Genomic DNA, 19,654 nt, shown 5'->3' on the forward strand with positions numbered 1-19,654 from the left:
CGTTGTGGTAGACTGAATAGTGTGAACCTCAGAGGTTTTACCAGGACCAGGTGAATTTCGAGTGGGATCATTGGAACCAGTGTTTGAGACTGCTTTTTGCTTGGAAGAATATTTCGTGGGGGTCTGAGACACGAAACCAATCACTCCATCAACGGGTGGTGTATCCAAAGACTTCGATGTTGTCAAATCGAATGATGGTCCTGGAGCATTGGGTAGCATCTCATATAATGTGCCAGATTGCGAATAGATGAGGTCTAAATACTAGGCATGAGCAATGGCTTGCCCCTTAGTAACTCATCCACCCATAGCTATGTCCTTAGCAATTTTTCTAAGGAATGATTTTGTGAACCATTCTGTCAACAACTGATCAACAATTTCAAACTTGATCAAGCGACATCGACACCTCCATTCGTGGATATGATCGGAGATATGGGTCGCAGTGTCTTGCTTAAGTGACATAAGCAAATAGGTGTCAGTTTCATAGCGAACCGACAGCTGGAAATGAGCAATGAAAGCCATAGCGAGAGTGTTGAAGTCACTATAGGTACCTCGAGACAATTTGATTTACCATTTTGTAGCAACCCTGTGAGAGTTCTTTAAAAAAGTCATAAACTGATTGAATCATCAACATACAAATTGGAGGAGCACTAGAGGTGATATGTCATCATGTGGGCTTGTGGATCCTCCTTTGCTTTTCCCTAAAACTTCGAGCAATCACTCGAAACTTTCGTTGGAACTGGAGGCCAATAAGGTAAATGAAGGATAGGATCATTGGTAAGACTTGACACATCGGAGAGTTCCAACATGGCCAAGAATGGCAATTGCATATTAAAAGGAATTTGGGGCCTCTGAGTAGGCCCAAACTACGGACCCCACCCCTGTGGGTAAGGATTTTTCCCCCACAGTGGAGGATTTTGTCCATATGGCATCTGATTTTGCCCCCACTATAGGTTACCTTGCCTATAGGGAGGATTCTGTCCTGGGTAACCTTAATATTGTCATCCCATAGGTTGTTGATAGGCATACGGGTTAAAAGGTTATTGAGCCTGTTGGCCTTGGACATAAGGATTTTGAAACTGTTGACCCTGGACATACAAATTTTGCACCTACTGCCCCTAGACATAAGGATTTTGAACCTGCTTCCCCTGGACATAGGGATCTTGAACTTGTTGCCCTTGGACATAAGGATTTGAGCATGTTGTTGTAGGACATGACGTTGACCTTCCAAAGGCTGACCTTACTGATATGAATATAAGGGTTTTTGCTACCGGGTTGACCTTGTTGCTACAAAGGTTGGCTTTGTTGCTATAAAGGTTGTCCCTAAAGTTGCAGAGGTTGACCTTGCGAGGACATAGGTTGGGAGGACTCGTGAAAAAACTGTGTCTGCAGCTGCAAAGTCTGTTGTGACCGTTCCAAGGGTTGCCCTGTAGTTGTTGCAATTGTCCTTGTTGCTGCACTACCTGCCCTTACTGCTGCAAGGATTTCCCTTGCTGCTACAAAATTTTTCCTTGTGGTTGCAAGGGTATCTGGATAGTTCTCATGGTGACACCTTGAGGGTATTGAAAGTTCCCGAATTGGATCTGGCCATATCCACCAGGAATAGCGGATGGACCAGGCTGAACATAGGGTCCAACTTGAGGAACGTAAGGCGGATTTACCATCGCTTGTGAACCATATGGAACATAAGGAGGTTGGAATAGAACCTGAGCCACATATGGTTGCTGGTATTGGACGTTACTCCACACATATGGACCAACAAGGTTCAGAATAGCATCATAAGAGGGTTGATTCATTCCAACCATGTGAGTTTGTGATCCACTCACATTAGTTGTGCTAGACATCATGGAGATATTCAGGCCTTGCCCCCCAGGAGGCGGCACATCTTGTCCACTCACCAGAGGGGTAGAAGAACTTACTGAGAGTTGACTTAAGAGTGTCAGTTGAACAGGAAGAGTCAGTTGAAACAAAAAAGCAAGTGGAGACGGAATGGTCAGTTGCACCGGAACTGAAGTGACTGTAGTTTGTAAAATCGGTCGAGAGATCGGGTTCTGAACGAACATACTTGAGGTAGGCATAGCATCGGAATACCATACGAGGTTGTGATATAACGACAAGGCACTAGGAGTTCCCCAAACCAACTGAGCTAGAGAGGTATAGCCGTGCGGCAATAAAGGCTCGCTATACTTAGGGTAGACACTAGTCGGAATGCTTCCTGTATAAGGGAAACCTTCTAGAGGGAATGGATATCCCTGCTCATTAACTACATCAGGAGTGTGTGTAGCATAAACCTCTAAGTGACCAGAGAGGAGACTGGGATCTCACCTTCTGATTCCATGGGTGGAAATAAACGATGACAGACAACTAAAGATGTTCGATGAGATAATTCCGAAGAAACACTAGGTCGATCGTACATACTGTATGAATACTGTGGTGATATCACAATAGGATCAAACAAAGGATTTAGAGGGTAAACAACCATTCCTTGCTGACCTTCAGGAGTTGGCGAACTCTCGGGAGTCTGGATAGGATTATCAGAAGATTTCGGGCCAGATTAGTAAGGTGACCCATTATCTGATGGAGGAGGATGAGATGACAAAGGTTGAATACTCAGAACAATTCCAAGTTCAACACCTTGATCCTCAAGTGACTGCGGGAGTTCAAGGAGAGGCTCCTCAGATGATCTTTTAGATGGAGTAGAAGAGGAACTAAGAGAACGTGACGGTTCTGTCACGATGGGTTTGTCTCAAACAACACGAGAATAGAAATCAATTTTAGGGCTTCTTTAAAATATGTTAAAGGTATACTCACGATGTGGTCCAGAATAAGACTATCAGGAATGTGATTTGATCATGGGCAAAAAAAAATTAAGACACTGAAACGGACTAGTTCCTTTTCATGTTTTAAGAGTCGAGAAAAAGGCAAAGATGGCTCTAGTCACTTTTGGTTTGAACTAGCTCAAAAGGACAAGTGCTCGATGATATTTTAAATTTAAAGAGTCAAAAAGACCAAAATGACTGCTCAGGATAATCTAGGAAAAAGGATTACCAGGTAAACGTGAACTACAGAATACCTCCCAACGAACCGAGAAGTACGGGCAGGAAATCTCCCCAAATGTTTCTTTCGATGTTTCACGTTTACAAGGTGGCATACTTGGCTTCCTACGAATAAAGGATTTCAAACCTAGTGGGGTATCCCTTTATATACGTGATGATACAGGGGCACAAGTCCGTACTAGCATTGTCTAGTGCCGAAGAGAACGACAGTTGCTAGGTTTAAAGACGCTAGAAAACGTCTCTAGCCTAGACCTCTAAATGTGAGTGTTTAGCTTCAAATGCGCCTTAGGTTAATTGAATACATTTTAAAGGTTTATCTTGAAATTAAGTCTCAGTTTTCAGGTCCTATCGATGTCACTTGAAAAACTCCTATATGCTGCTATATGAGACAAAACCCTTTCAATTCGATGAATGTTTACACTAATTGAGAGTAGAGAAAACAATCAATGCAACAAACAAGCAATTGAAATCAAGATGACTCTTCACTACTTCGCTTTTCAAAACAAAATAATGAAAATCCTTTCCACTTCCTATCCTTCCTATGAAATGCACTTCAACTAGTCCTTTCAACAATAAAAGAATGTCATTTCATTTCAAATGCTAATGATGATGTAATTCTAGATTTCAATGATGCAACATATCAATTTAACAAACTAGAATGATGTATTTTTTCAAGGGAATGATAAAATGAATCCTTCACATAAACATTTCAATGAAAATTTTCAAATAACCAACATCAATCATATGCAAAGCACAAGAAAGAGAACTCCCTTCAAACCAAGTATTCAAAGACTCAATCGAAACAAAACGAGCAATGTAATCTATGCTCGAAAAGAGACGTTCAATCAATAGAAGAGAAAACGAAAAATTTTCACTTGTTCAATTGAAAACAAAGCAATATAAGGACTAAAACATGAAATGCATGGAGCAGCTAACCAACAACTTGAATTTATGAGCAAACAAACAGTTGAATGGACAATGACCTAGATGCCCTAAGGATACAAACCATCCAAAAACTAAAAACATCAAGTAAGGCAAACTCAAACCAATCAAGCGAACAAATCAAGCTAACGACGCTTTCTAGCTAGGGAGAATAAAGGAAAACAAGCCAAGAAACAGAACTTATGAGGATAAGACACACTGGAAATGATTCAGGAGAAACCCTAATTTTAACCTACAGGAATCGGTGCGACTGTCTAACTGACAAAAAGCGCCACAAAGGGCGACGGCGTGACTGTTCATTGGCGCAACTTTCAGAAAATAAACAGCATTGATCGAGGGATTCAAAGAAAAAATAAAAAATTTCGGCAATCAAAACTAGAACTGTCACTCTAAATTCAAGAATCTAGGTAGCAAACAATGTAAAGCACAGAAAACCAAAAATAAAGAGTGATACAACAAAATTCAACACAAGTCATGAAATGAAAACAATCCAAAGAGAGGGACGGATCCCCAGTGGAGTCGCCAATTTGTGGAGTATGATTATCCTCTCTGTAGATAGAGATGATCCCTCTAGCCCAAGACAGCGGGTATAGCTGCAAAAAAGACAATCTAATGTAAATTCCCTTAGATTAGAATTGAATAAGAGAGCCTACCTCTTATAGCGCTAATCCACTTGATGGTGATCTTGCTTCCTTGCTCCAACTTTCTTTCATTCCTTTCGTTCAAATACCTGAAACAAACATGTAAGAAACAATAGCAAATGTGATAGCCTAAATTCAAATTCAATCTACTTAAAAGGTCAAGGAGTTTTAAGCTATCAAATGTAATATTACACACAACATATGAAATAAACCATTAGTTTTATTAATATAAACTTCAAAGAGAAATACAACTGGAGCCTTGACGTTGCAATTTCCCTTTGGCATGTCCAGGTTCCAGCACCACTATAAGCATCTAATGATGCACCCTCAAAACAATGGAATTTCAAGGCCTATTTCCCTTTGCTCCAAACCAAACACTATAAGCTTATTCTCCCTTCACACACAAACTAGAAGGCTAAGGTTCTCAAGATGGCTATCAAGATTTGCAGATAATTCCATCCCTTTCATTAGCTAGATGAGGTTGTGAAATGAGGAGTTTATATAGCTTAGATAGAGGGGAAATGGATCCTCTTATGGTGGGAGAGGCCTTATCCTTTTTGGTTGTTCCATTTTAATAGGGGAAAGGATCCCAAACAGTCTCTCTCGGCTCTATCTTGCTCAACCATTTACCAGACTTCCATTCACGAAGCTTCTAGACCTAGAAGCTTTGACTCCATTTTTAAAAACTTGCCAAAAGAGGGTTGGTGCAAGTCATGAATGGCTGACCAATGTCATTCAGCAGTAGGCCCAGTGTTAGACTCTGCAAATCGACGCAAGGAAGAAACTGATTGCTAGCACCAGTCTTGAAAACTGAGCTTGAAGGAATATTCTTGGGAAATGATGTAAGAGGGAAATGTTCTGCAGATGAAGAGGGATGTAGGGACATGTTCTTCATGGAAGGGAAACATATGAGGGTCACTGTAGAGGTCCTCCAGGATTGAGGAATGGGGAGTACAGGGACAGTGAAAAAATGTTGTGTAACACTAACTGGGCCAAAAAGGGTAACACATGGAAACACTCAACAAGTGACATGTGGAATCCTTGAAAAGTTGACATACAAGATGGAAAACACATCATCCTAGAAGAATGACCTTGGAATTCTATGAGGGTGCACAGGTAGAAAGGTCCAGGGAAATAGTTCCAAGACATTGTGGTATCCAAGGGGCAAAGACACATCATTCTAGCTATTTTATGATTCGTCCATATGTGTGGCATGAAGTCCCATAAAGACACATCATCTTAGACCTTAGAAGGCCAAGTAACCTGGAGGTTTCTAAGCGATTTGCATGTATTTTTCTCTAAACTAATGACGATAGGAGACAACCTAGTGCACAAGTGGAAAGGGATTGAGGCTTCATGTGCTGACACATCACCCCAAAACACAAGAAGTGGTCCCACCGGGACACATAAGCTCAGAGGATTGACCCCAAAGGAAAATGAAGGCTCAATTGATTTCTGCCAAGTGAATAAAATTCGAGGGCTAATGGCTTGGCTCTAGCACTCGGTCCTATGGATATTATGTGACCAAGGGCACGGGCCACGCACGAATGGGTTGAAAATTATGTATTTGGTGAATTGGGATATATTTGGCATTGTGGTGCTAAAATAGAAATCTTGGTTAAAGCACATGAATGAGTTGGCAGTTGTTTTGGTAGAATGAGACAAATTTGGCAATTTTGGCCAAAACTAAAAGTCAACTAAAGTTAGAACTGAAGATATAATTCCAACTAAGTGTTGATATTTTCGAGAATTGAAAATTTAGGCAATTTAGCTCAGATTTTCTCATAGAGACAGAAGATCAGAGTTTGAAGACTAATTGAAAACATCTAGAAGACTTGACAGAAGTAGGACATAGCAAAAATCAGAATTTATGCAGGAAGCAAGAACTAAAGATAACTAAAGTGTTCAGATCTATGGATAGCGGTATTAATTCTTTATAAGCATAATTGAATTTACAAGAACTTTATTGTTCATGCTATTGTTATTTGTGTTAGTCTTGTGTGTGTTGATCAGAGATCAAAAGATGTTGAAGGTGATTCTAATGGTGATTTGGGTATGTGATTGGGGAGAAATTTGTCTTTTTTATGAAAGGAAGTGGCCTTCATTATTTGAGTTTGAAAATTGAATAAAAGATTAATCAAGGAGGTGAAACAAGTGGTTGCTTACAAAGCTCCTTCCAGCCGTGGTTGGTAAACAATTAAGGGTAGGAACTCCTTTGAGTAGTAGCTAATAAATCAGGGTTTGTAGCTCCTTTTAGTAGTAGTTGATAAATTAGGGAGTATTAGCTTCCTTTTGGTTGGATCTAGAGAACTTTGTGACATTGAGTTGAAGCTTTGCTTTGCGAAAGTACTAAAGGATAGATTAAAGAATTTATGTGTCAAATATGTGCTTCTTGTGTTGATTATTGTGATGCTTATATGAATGATTACTTAAGTATTTATCAGTGTCCTAGTATTCTTAACCTATGAAACAAAGTTTTAAAATTTTCACAATACTTATTTTCCCCTGATCTGAATTTGAAACTACCTTTAAATTGTTTGCAAGGTATTCAATTCAGAAATATACATGTTTAAAAGATTTCCATGTCTTGCAGAAAGAAAACAAATGAAATTTTCAGTTGTTCATGACCCATTTAAGCATAGCAGATTTATTTCCTTTTACTGTTTAACACACTAAAATGAATTTGTTCTACAAAATAAATCAAACACAGATGCAAAAGAAGTTGATAAAGTAGTTCACCCCTCCTGGGCTACGTCTGCTGGGTCTAAAGCTCCCAAAGGGGCTTGTCCTTGTTTTTGTTAAATGCTCAAATTGAATATACAGCTGAATAGAAGCATCTACAGGTGGAATAGATGGTAAAAATGGATTCATAACACTTGAATCCTTTAGGATTGACTACTGGTTCACCTCCAATGGATACTTGCAACCCTATACAGTCTTCCCAATACTGGGCCCTGGTGGCTCCTAGAACTTCCACGGCTCCAAAACCTCTGTAAATGACCTCAGATGGCTATAAGACCTGCACCAATGGTTTCAAAAGGTCGAAAATACCCAAAATCAAAAAAAAATCGTCCAAAACCGCCTTTCCTAGCCAAAGTTATGGCCAATTAAAGTTTTCCTCTAGTTATGCCTAGAAACACTCCAACTAACTTTAGTTGGAGTCCAGTTAGGCCCGCCAAATATGGCGGGCCCACCAATTTTGGCGCTCCTGCCAGAATCTCCGCCAAACGAACTACATTTACATTAAATGCTGGTGGTTTATCTCGGATTTCGTACCCGACGGTTAGGGGGTTGAGCCACGGTTATGGGCCCATGGTCATATGGGATGGGGGGTTGGCCCTTAGGGGCTAGCCCCCTTCGGGCCCCGCCCAACAGAAAGTTAAAAATTTAAATAAACTTTGGTCTGCACTCCTTTCAACATCTGCCGTTGTGGCCCAACGGTAAGGCAATTTGCTTGTAGCATAGAGGTCCTGTGTTCAAATCTTACCAATGCCAAAATTTTAAATATGCGCCCATATGATGCCTGCTGACGTCATCTTGGGCCATCTGGCGGCCTCCGGGCCTGCCACGTGGCAGCCTGTGATTGGTTTCCGAAAAGGAATATTCCATGGAATATTCTTTTTAAATTTTTTTTTAATTCAAAAATTAAGGGTTATTGGGCGATTTTGTTTTTGGCATAACTTTCTCATACGGCGACCATTTTTCGAACTGTTTGCGGTGCCAGAATCAGGAGGACGAGAACTTTCTAGTCATTCCACTTTGAACCAGTTCTAAGCATTTTAAATTTTGAGAATTTTACGACACTTAGGACATGAGCACTTGATCATCCCCCCTCTTAGTATTGTCCTAGTTTCTAATAATTGGTATCAAAGCCACTAGGTTACTTCAAGATCAGTTTAATAGCTGGAAGAAATATCAAGAACCATGGAAAACCAAGAAGGAGGATACACCAACAAGGAACCTATGTTCAATGGAACGAAATATGGGTTTTGGAAAGTAAGGATGAAAACCTATATTCAATATTTGTGTTGATGAATGGGATGTAGTGGAAGAATAATAAAATCCTCAATCCTTGAATACTAGAGATCAGAAGATGGAATTTACATGAAATGCTAAAGTTATGAATGCTTTGCTCGTTGATCTACCTGAACTAGTTAAGGTCATTATTTGCACTACTACAAAATCTATTTGGGACAAGATGAGGAGTGTCTCTGAAGGTGATAGAAAGGTAAAGCATGCCAAACTTCAAGGTTTTAGAATGCAATTTGATTTTTTGAATATGCTTGTAGATGAAGATTTTGCTAAATACTTTCTTAGAGTTGATGAGGTTTTGAACATGATAAGATGTCTTGATGAAGAATTAAAAGAGCCAGTATTAGTACAAAAGGCGTTGAGATCTCTCCCTGAGAGTTTCAATCCTAAAGTTCTAGCTATTGAGGAGATGACAGATTTGAAGACTCTCACTTTGGACCAACTACTTGGGACTCTTACTACCTATGAGATGAGAATTTCTAATGGAAAGCCTATAATAAAGGAGTCAGCTTCCAAAGTAGATAAGAAGCCCAAGGAAGATCACAATCATTCATGTTGTGAATCTAATGAAGAGGAAGCTAAGTTCGTGAGGAAACTCAAGAGAGGCTTCAGAAAGTACAAAGGTAAGCTACATTTTTAGTGCTTTAATTGTGGTAAAGTATGTCTCTATGGTTAAAAGTGTCTAGAATAGAAGAAGAATGAATATGACCCTTGAGAGAAGTTTAGAAAAGTGCAAAATGATAAAAAGAAGTATAAGAAGAAAAGCTCCTACAGCCAAGATTACAGCTCCTCTCAAAGTGAAGGCATCCAATATTCAAATGAGGACATAACCTATGAAAGCTTAAAGGAATTTATGCTCATGGACATAAAATATATAGAAGTAGAAGTTATTGTCTCTAATGAAGAAGAGGTTGAATTTCACTGAGAAGGAGAGTTGGTCAGTGATCTTGAAGAGATACAAAGGTTGAGGAAGAAAAACAAAACGCAAAAGGAATTACTAATCAAGGACAAAGTTGAAGCTATTGAAACTTTGCTCCTGCAAATTGAATAAGGTAAGAAAATTAAAGAAACTCTAAATCAACAACTCAATGAAAAAAATCAAGCATGTGAAAGGCTTGACAGAGAAATTATTTTTCTAAGAAAATAACTCAAAAAATAAAAAAACCAACTGAGATTTAATGAAAATTTTGGAAATGGAACTATAAGCTTAAATGAACTTATTGAAGCTCAAAGAGTCTCAAATAAGAGAGCGGGTCTTAGATTTGAGGTTGAGTCGATCTCAATAGCTAATGTGAAGGGAAAGAAAGGAATTACCTTTGTTCAAGAATTAAAAAAATGCAAAAAACACATCATCCAAAGCAGAACCAACACAACAACAAAGAGATAAAGGCAGCACACAGTGCAATTTTCCACCAAAGACAAATCAGTTGGTACAAAGAAGAAGAATAAAATTGGCTCAGAAAAAGTTTGACAATGCAAGAGAGACAAATTGATATTTTCAGTGAACAACTCAGCTCATATTCGGAAATTGATTTTCTCCTAGGTATGAAGACATACTTCCAAGCTATTGTTTTACTTGTACAAATTATGGGCACAAGGCGGCATATTGCAAGGTGAATAAGTCATTAAGATAGTTTAGGTTATAAGGAAAAAAAATATTATTTTGCAAATCAGATTGCGAGTAAAAAAAAAGGAGCATTATTAGGCTCAGAAATTCATTCTCTCCTTTGAAAATTTTGATTCAATGTTGTAACTGTCAAAATTTTGGCCATAAAACAGTTGATTGCAGACTTAGGGACAAAAGGCCTAATCCAAAAATCAAGCAAACAAGCCAGCAACCCACAACCTAAAGTCAGGAAGGAAAATGAAATCATAAAGAATTTTAATGTGGTCTTATATGCTCAGAATGAAGGAATTCATTGGTGTGTTGACAGTTGTTGTTCCAAACATATATTAGGAGATAAAAGTAAGTTTTTTCATGGAAGCCAATCAACAAAGGTAACATAACCTTTGGGAATAATGCACCTGGTAAGATTGTGGGTAAAGAAATTGTCAGGTTAGCAAATGGAAGAGGTAAAGCCAAGGATGTGTTGTTTATTTGTTGATGAGTTGAAGAATAATTTACTCATTGTGTCTTAGATGTGTGACCCAAGCTATGATGTGTTGTTCAAATCTAAAAGTTATCCAATTAAGTCTATAGGCACAAGAGAGATAATAGTTGAAGTTGTAAGAAAAGACAATGATGTTTATGTTCTAAAAGAGAATACAGAGAGGTGTTGTTTGTCAAATATTGATGAGAGTTGGTTGTGGCATTGAAGGTTACGACATCTGAGTTTTGATCATATTGTCAAATTAGGGAAGAAAAATGTTATTAGAGATCTACCAAAGCTTTCAAAGCCAAAGAACATGATTTGCAAGCCCTATCAAATTGGAAAACAAGTGTGAGTACCATTCAATTCAAAGTAGAATTCATCAACTAGGCCATCCCAATTAGTACATATGGATTTGTGTTGATCTGTAAATTTTCGTGGATATTCCACTAGACAGTTTGTTACAATAGATCTAATAATATTATATTAAAACTCTGAAAATTCTACACTATTACGATTTATTAAACTTTAAGATATGTGGATTTAACTGTAATTAGTGCATGCATGTGAATGGAAATTATGCAGAAAATTAGATAATGAAAAAAAAGCACACACACACATAGGACACAATATATGCTCTCTAGGAAACCCTTTTGGGAGAAAACCTAGTTGGAAGGTGAGGTTGCTTCGCTCTCTTTCTCTGTCTAGAAATATGGCTACATATACAAAGAAGTAATACCTATGGCCCGTGGGCTACTACCATGCACATATCCTCTCTGTGAGCTCTACCTCATATCTCTTCTGGCTATCTTTGTTTAACTATGGAACAAAATGCTCTCGAAAGAATGGAAAACCTCTTCCTCCTAGTGGCCCAGTTATAACACAGCTCGTTAGCCTACTAGTGGTTAGTTTTGACTACAACAACTCTTAACTAGAGTTACAATATAGAATTTTCCACAGTATTTTACATCAAAAACACGTGGCTAGCCCCTTTTCCATAAATAATGGGGTTGACGCGGCATCCTCCCGAACTATAGGTGTGAAAACAAGAAGGTCAACTTCTGAGTGGCATAACTTTTGCATACGGACTCTGATTGACATGCTTCTTGCACCGTTGGAAAGATATATGTGTGTAGAATAGCATGAAAAGGTGCCAATGTAGAGAAAAAAAAAATTTACTCCAAAAAAATGACATTTTATGCCTCAAAACGCTCCCAAAAGGTTTCAAACCCTATTTTGCCAAACTAGGTCCCACCGGTAAAAACAGCCCCGTGAGCTTATTCCTCCACTTTTTCCACTCCAAATGCATCAAGATGGATGAAAAACAATATAAGTATCCAATTAAAATCATGTGTGGTCCTTCAAGAACTCAAACACCTTCAACTAAATTGTATTTCATGCTTATCATTGACGATTTTAGCATAATTATGTGGGTAACATTTTTTAGAGAAAAATCAGAGGCCTTTGAGAATTTTAAAAAATTTAAAGCCATGGCTGAAAACGAGACAGCCTGTAAAATAAGTGCATAAGGTATGATAATGGAGGTGAGTTTACTTCAAAATATTTTGATAATTTTTGCAAGCAACATGGCATCAAAAGGAAGTTTACAATAGTATAGACTCCACAGAAGAATGGTGTAGTAGAGAGAGCCAATAGATTAGTTTAGTAGTTGGCTAGATCCACTATGGGAGAAAGAAATAATGAAAACAAAGATTTTGGTTTGAAGACATTCACACAATAGTGGTGATTCTAAACAAAGCACACTTCAAAACAAACAGTGATAACACTCCATATGAGCTTTGGTATGGAATACCTACTATAGTCAAGTATTTTAGAGTGTTTTGAAGTAAGTGCTATATCAAGAAGAACGATGAAAAGCCTGGAAAGTTTGGTCCAAGAGTTGATGAAGGTATTTTTCTTAGATACTCTCAAGGGTTATATATGCTACAATAAAAATACAAGGAGAATAGTTGATTGAATTGATGTTAAAGTTGGTGAGCACATTGAGATTGCAGATAATCAGCCAATAAATATCAACTCTTATAATCCAATTAACAACAATGATAAGGATGATGTGCCATTTTCAGATGAAGACATTGAAGATGTAGAAATTCCTTGTAGATTCAAACTGCAGATTATAATATGCTAAAATAATTGACTTGAATCTACTCTACTCATCAGTGGAAACAATAAACGATCGATGAAACCACAAAGCATAAAAGAGAAAGAATTCAATCACACATAACATAACATAACCCTTTTTATCTGCATATTGCATTAATAATAAAATATGAGAATATTACAATGCTTTGCTCAAGCCTGAGCAACCTATACACTATTTCTATCTGTTTCACTACCAACTTGTGCACAAGATTCTCCCATCAAACCTTTCTCTCACAGGCTCCATGCACAAATGTGTGCATCCTATTGCTTGGTATCACCAACTCGTGCTCACCAAAACAATGATTAAACTTGTTCCTTCATTCCTCCTTCTTAAAGCGATTCGAATGATTAAAATTAATGAGTTTTCTAATTAAGGAATTATTTATTTTAGGCCTTATTTTGATTGCATGCACCATTTGTTTAATTTAGATGATTTTACAATTTATAGTACATTATCCCTAAACTTCAATCTCAACTAAGGCTTTCTCTTATCTGACATGCATGAGTTAGTTATGAGTGAATCTTCAATTTACTGGTTGATCACTGCAGGAAACACCCCACTATTCGACAGGTTACACCCCTCTACAGCAAGTTACACCCCACTACTACAAGTTACACCCCACTACTATACCTCCCACTAATTCCTCCATCAGTTGGAACTAGTCTAACTGAATTTAACTCAGTTACACTGAATTAAATAATTACAACTCAAAATAAACTCAACTAGTGCTCCTAATTGTAGGAGATGTTAGGTTATTCCAACACATAGGAAATAGTTAAGTATAACTTGGTCTAGTATAGAATTAGGTAAAGTGTGTTTCTTTACTATGATTCGACAGTCACGATATGTTCTAGACATGAAGTGATCCGATGGTTCATTCTCTCCTCGATATTACTGACACTTGATCTGTGGTTTAACACCTGATTGGTCCATGATCTCTATTTCAAGAGAATGGAGGGTCATTTGTAAGGTGACTATTCATGAGATAATCTTATGTAAATTTTCATTCTTTCATTAATAAATTGCCTGAAGTGGCCGCATTAGCTCAGGCCGTGGACTATTTCCCTCTTTGAGGGTTTTAACCACGTCAATAATACTAGTGTATTGATCTGTGATCTATTTGTGAGTGGTGTCCTTTGGTTTTCTATTTGAGGAACTTACCCTATAAATTCCTACATGGTATCAGAGCTATTTGAGAGCTGCATCTGTTGGTGATCCAAATCGGAAGCCAGTACAACTGCATTCGATTGTCTTTTCCTAAATCTATTGTTTCTGACCCCTTTCGAGTCAAGAGGACTACTCTATTGTGTTAGGAGCATATGTTCCAGTGAGGAACCCCTTTCGTTTCACGCGAAAAGGTTTCTGGTAGCCCTAGCTACGTCGTTTTTAAGATCTAGAGGTATACAGTCTTTATTTGTAGTTTTAGTTATTTATCTCTCTGTTTATTTCGATTTATTTATCTCTATGTTTTTTATTACTAGATATATACCTTTCATTTAAGTTTATGCTCTTTGCCCCGCAACTCTATGCGATCTGGGAAAATCAGAAATAGAAAGGAAAGATTTTTCTCATGCATATGCTCTTTTCCGTCACGCCTTAGTGTGATCTCAGAAAATCAGAAACATAGAGGAAAATATTTAGTTTCCGACGAAAGCTAACTTCAAACCATAAGGTTTGGTTTTTTTTATATGTCTGTGTTGGGTTGTGTGTTTTTTTGTTTTTTAGACAAAAAGAGCTTTTTCAATTAAGCACGCGCCCCAAAGCTTCAATGACTAAAACAAAACAAAAAACCCCTTCCTCTTTTCCAAAAATTACTAACCTTTTAAACTAGCTCACTTGGTCCAAAGTTACTTTATGAGAATAGAGATCTTGGGTTCAAGTCTTTCTTTTTGTTGAGTTACTTTTTCAAAAAGCACATGTATCTTATCTTTTAAAGTTACTTTATGTAAAAGTGTTCTCACCGATTATAAAAAGTGAGTCACTTATAATTCTAAAGTCTCTTTATCTTTTATTTAAGTTACAGTTTAGTGAGTATCTCATAAAGTACCATTGTAAAAGTGACTTTCACTTATTTATAAAAGTGGGTCACATAAAATAATTTTTTTTTTTAAGTGAGATAATTAGATTGCATTTGGAAGGAGGGGGAGTTTTTTTAAATATAACATTATCATTCACTTTCGTGCATTCACGCACTTCGATGGCATCTTCAACAACTTTTCTTCAAAAAGCCATAACTTCTTCATCCGAAAGCCCTTTTCAGTGCCGTTTTTTTTAGTCGGCCTAATTTTTCGAGATCTTTCCATTGGAACACTTAATTTCAGAATATGCAGCCTTAGTTTATGTTAAAATGGAAATTTCATGCCAAGTTATTCTTGACAGCACCAACCACTTCCAATGGTGGTCTTACATTGTGGATTTACTTAGAAGTAAAGGTCTTTACAGAATAGCCTCAGGCCAAGAAACTAAAAATAAAGATGAAGATAAGACAACCAAATGGGAAAATAGGAAAGATCAAGCACGTGGGTTGATAGGGATGTCTATTTCTCCATACCTTAGATTCCATATCGCAGAACTTGATACCCCTAATGAAGCAATGAAATACCTCACTAAAGTTTTTGGAATTAAAAATGAAATTAGAGCCCATCAACTTGAAAATGAGTTGCTTACATTGGACCCCAATAATTTTTCTTCCATTGAAGATTTTTTGTCCAATTTCAAGATCCTTAGACTTCTCTTGGAATTTGTTAAGGTTAAGAAAGAATATGGTAGCCATATCTATTCCATTCTTACTAAGTTGGGACTAGCCTACTCTGTGTTTGTTTTCACCTTCCATTCTACTAGAGAAGCTTTTATTTCTCAAGGACAAGACTACAAGTCCCCCTCTTTTGATGCCTTTTGTGATTCTTTAATAAGAGAACAAGAAAAACTCTTACATCTTGGTCTTCTTAACCTTGGAAACTCTTCTAAGAAAGCCTTAGCCGCCCAGCAACAACCAAATTCAAATATTCCTAAGAAGTAGTATCCTAAAAAGAATGGTCCTAAACCAAACAAGGGTCTTAAGCAATTTCAGTGTCAAAATGAAAAATCAATTTAACAAAATGATAAGGCAAATAAAAACAAAGGGAATAAGATTGATAGACATTGCCACTTTTGTAATTGAGATGGCCACTTAGAATCCAAATTCTTTAAGAAGATGGAAGCCTTGGAAGCAGCAATGAAGAAGCATAACATCCATTTGGATCACTCTTCAACTTCAACTTCATCTTCAAGAATTGCACTTTTTGCATGTGGTTATCAAGCATCTCGGTCTGGTTATGCACTAAATTTATCTTCTTCTTATCATTCTCATGAGTGGCTTATTGATTCTGAAGCTTCTTATCACATGGCCAAAAACAAGGCCATGTTTTCTTGTTTAAATGATTGTAACACCAAAAATATATATGTTGGTGATGATAGATCTCTTAGTGTTGTAGGGACTGGAACTATTCATCTATACAATGCTCAATTTAAAGAAGTATTATGTGTTCCAACCTTATCCAGCAACCTTCTATCTGTATATCAGATAACTCATTTAGGTGAAGGTAAAATAGTTGAATTCTCACCTCATGATGGGACCTAAGAGATCCTAGACAGATTTTAGCTACTAGCATTGTTGATGATTCCACAAGGTTGTATAAGTTTAACAACTTTGGGTCATCAACTCTTTCGTTGGTATTTGTTGCTCATAATGATGAAGTGAGCAAAATTTGGCATGAGCGATTTGGTCACTTAAATTATCGCTCCATTATGTAAAGAAAATATGGTGACAAGTCTTCCTATGGTATATTGTAGAGATGGTGTTTGTTTCGGATGTGTACTCGGAAAACATCATCGGGATAGTTTTGAAAAATGTGCCTCTAGGCATGCCTCGACTCCTTTACAGCTTGTGCATAATGATTTATATGGTCCACTTCCAGTTTTTTCATTCTCTGGCTACAAGTATTTCTTAACTTTCATTGATTATTTCTCCAAACGCACTTGGGTATACTTCTTAAAACTCAAGAGTGAAGTATTTAACATGTTCTTGGCCTTTAAGGCCTTTGTTGAGAAACAATCTGGAAATCAAATTCTTAAGCTAAGATCTGATAATTGCGGAGAATATGTTAACAACAAATTCATCAAATTTTTCACTGAGCATGGAATTCAAATACAATGTACTCTTCCATATACTCCACAACAAAATGGTGCAGCTGAAAGGAAGAATCGCACCTTAAAGGAAATGGCTAACTATATGCTTCAATCTAAAAGACTTAGTCTTAATTTTTGGGCAGAGACAATTAACTATGCAAATTACATAGTAATGTTGGAAATACTGAGAGGGGGGTGAATCAGTATTTCTTTTTCCCACTATTTTTTTGCCAGTTAAAACATATATATTCAGAACACAAGATGAACAGCAAGAATAAATGCTTTTATTAATATAAATTATGCAGTACAATAGATACAATATATAGATGGTCACAAACAGTTGCCAAGTTCCAACTTGGACTTTGGTGAGGCTCCAACCTCCAAAGCACCAACTCTATTTTGCCAAGACACCAATCTTGGACTTAGGAGCACCAACTCCCAAGGACTTCAATCCTTCCTGCTTCTGAGGCATCAACCCCAAGGACTCCAATCTTTCTTGCTTCTGAGGCACCAACCCCAAGGACTCCAATCCTACTTACTTCTGAGGCACCAACCCCAAGGACTCCTATCCTTCTTGCTTTTGAGGCACCAGCCCCAAGGACTCCAATCCTGTTCAATTCTACTCTCAGAACTCTTCTGTGCTAAGTTCTATCTATTTGCAGCTTCACTGTAGTCTCCAAACTACAGTATCAATGACAACCAATCTTCTCTTGAAGTAGTCTTCCCAATTCTTCATACTGCCCACACAGAGTGTCCAGTGCCCTTCATGACTTCTGATAATGTCTTCATGCAACTTTAGTCAGTCTACTGTTAGCTAAACTAAGCTCTGCATAAAGAACAACTTCTTATTGAAGCTTATAATCTCAACTGGTTGCTTCTCCCCTTCGACTGTCTGTTGTCTTGTTAGCCCTGCTGCCCTCTTTTTGTTCTGTTGGATCCTCTCACTGCCTCTGTCTCCTCCAGCTTATTACCACAGTGTTCAACAGCCTTCAACAACATTTACTGTTGTTGCTTCTGCTATCTCACACTCGGGTTCTTCACCATCCCAGCCGCCACACACAGTCCTGTGTTTTTGCTATTTTATACATTCCATGTCTCTGTCCATTCGTTTTCTCTTACATGTTGACTCTTTGGCTTCCTCCTCAGTTGCTATCGTTTCCTCTGACTCGCTTGATCTTATATGCTCACTTGACACTTTGGCTTCCCAATTCATGGCTTCCTCTCTCTATCCGAGCGTTCCAATATTCACAGGACACGTTCAATCAATGGCTGGATCCAAACGATCCACCGAAGAACACATCTTCCTAGTTAAAACTGTAACAGCGCTTCGTTTGGCAATGATGTCGGGCATACACAGAGTTTTGTTTCATTTAACAGACAGCCACGTCCAATGGCAATTTGTATCGCCATGAATCAACCTCTTGAACTTTAGTTCAGGCCTCCTGAACTATCGGGAGCGTTATTGTATTGCATTTTTACTTCCAAACCCCGCGCAGGTCAAATATCAAATTACACAAGAATATGATAAAAACACAGGCAAACACTAAAGGGTGGACTTCAGAAAACATCACACTCATATTTATTTCTTCATCGGGTCCGCGCTTAAATCGCAATCGGCGTTTTTAATGTGGTAGGCCTAAACCACTTGCGATACCCGCTCCGAACTGACAGATGCGATATATCATAAGACTGGTTTTAATGCCTCCGTCGGGTCCACAACCGTATACCACAATCGGAGGTTTCAGGAGTGACAGCCCTTTGAGACCAGTGACATAGCGGATGCGATATTACATTTAGGCAGTTTATAATGGAGCCACGGGTCCGTGTTATTATATCGCCTCTCTATATATATACTCCTCCGCTCTTTGTACGCCTCCGTTATACTTTGTTTATAATATATATATATATATATATATATATATATATATATATATATATATATATAGATAGATTGCTCCGCTTATGAACCTTACTCTGCCCTATGCGATATGCGATAGCTCTACTCCTCCGATAGAGTATTCCTTTGGCACTATTGCTCCGATAGCTGTGATTGCTGCGTCCCATGGATATATGGCTCCCGATAGGCTGTTAAATGCATGCATATATATGTCTGTTCTACTTTGGCATATATATATTGCATATATATATGGCTCCCATGGCTGTTAATTGCATGCATTGTTCCTCTGATGACCCTGTGTGCTCCTCTCGTCTCCATTGTGGCTCCTTAGGCTTGTTTGGCTCCTCTTCTTTGGCTCTGTTCTACTCCTTAGTTTTCTCCTGTAGTTCCGCTAATTCTGTTTCCGCATACATATATATATATATATATATATATATATATATATATATATATATATATATATATATATATATATATATATATATATATATATATATGGCTCATCCTGTAGCTCCTCTTGCATCTCCTCTAACTCTGTTCGCATATATATATATATATATATATTATATATATGTGTGTGTGTGTGTGGCTCCTCTTGTAGCTCTGTCTGCTCCTCTTGTCTCCATCTGCTCCTCTTGAGCTCCTCCGATGGCTCTGTTTTCTCCTCT

The sequence above is a fragment of the Pinus tabuliformis genome, chromosome 2_2, assembly GCF_031772625.1.
Source record: "Pinus tabuliformis cultivar Carrire ecotype Pingquan chromosome 2_2, CPIR1, whole genome shotgun sequence".
NCBI lineage: Eukaryota > Viridiplantae > Streptophyta > Pinopsida > Pinales > Pinaceae > Pinus > Pinus tabuliformis.